Below are 1,296 nucleotides of genomic sequence, written 5' to 3'. Positions count from 1 at the left end.
CTCTTTCTGCCTCCGTGCTCTCAAGTAGGGAGTTCCCCAGGTTGAAATGGTTGGTTTCCATGGCAAGAAACCTGGTGGGTAGAGGATGACATCTAAATCCCTATAGCCTGCACCAGCATCCTGACTACATTCAGTCATCTCATCACCTATCCCTCTGGCTCCCCTGGCTCTGAACTCTGCGCAGGGACTGCCTATGGCAAAACGTAAGAGTTGCCATTGACCGGGTCAGACCCTCGGTCACACAGTGACAGAGAGCAGATGCTGAAAGGGGGAGTGAACAGATGGCCAGTTTCCACTGCTCCTCTCTCACTTGCAGCCTCCAACAGCAAAGGTCTAGGAAGTTGTAATTCAGAGGCTGTATTCCTAGCTCCTACGCTCAATAGTGACTGCTCACTACTAGATTGGAATTTATCCAATCCCTGTTTGTATTCGGTGAAACTGGCAGCTTCCACATCTGGTGGCAGTGAGGTCCACGCTCAAATGACGCACGGCATGCCTCGTGTTAGCTTGAAGCTGACTACCTCCTTGGTGCAATTTGTGACCCTTAGTTCTTATATGGCAAGAGCAAATGACAAATCTCCATTGACTTTCTCTGCCATTTAACATTGTGAAGGTTATGCTAGGATAGCAAGGGGAGTGATTCTTCACCTCTATACAGCACGGGTGAGGCCGTATCTGGAGTACTGACCCGTTTTGGGGCCCCCACTACAGGAAGGGAGTGGTCTGGTTGGGGTAGGCCTGCTTTAAACAGGGGCTGGACTGTATGAGGTCCCATGCACCAGTACAGGCTGGGGACCAACTGGCAAGCAGCAACCCTGCAGAAAAGGCCCTGGGGGTTACAGCAGATAATACGCTAAACAGGAGCCAGCAGTCTCCCCTGGTTGCCAAGAAGGCTAATGGCATACTGGGCTGCACTACTAAGAGGCCCCGCCAGCAACACAAAGTAGCGAGAAAAGGAACATGCCCGCGAGAAGGGTGGGGCGAGGCTACCCAATAGGAGGTGGGAACGCGAAAGTGCCCGGATGTTGGGGCGGGACCATGCAGCAGGCAGCGGGGCTACTCGGTGGCGAAGGAGAGGAGCGTGAAAATGCCCCTATGTTGGGGGCGGTGTCACGGCCACTCAGGAAAGGGGGGAAATGCCCGGATGTTAGGGGCGTGGTCAGTCAGGAGGGAGGGGGAGAAGAACGAGTGAAAGTGCCCGGATGTTCGGGGAGTTCCGCGGCTTGAGAGGGAAGTGGAACTGATAGGGGGGCGCATGCGCCTTAAGCACTTCCTTTTGTCACTTCCGCTTCCCGC

Source organism: Gavialis gangeticus, unplaced genomic scaffold, assembly GCF_001723915.1.
Source record: "Gavialis gangeticus isolate Ggan-Ray unplaced genomic scaffold, GavGan_comp1, whole genome shotgun sequence".
NCBI lineage: Eukaryota > Metazoa > Chordata > Crocodylia > Gavialidae > Gavialis > Gavialis gangeticus.
The sequence above is the reverse complement of the archived record's forward strand: the minus strand, read 5'-3'. Positions refer to the sequence as shown.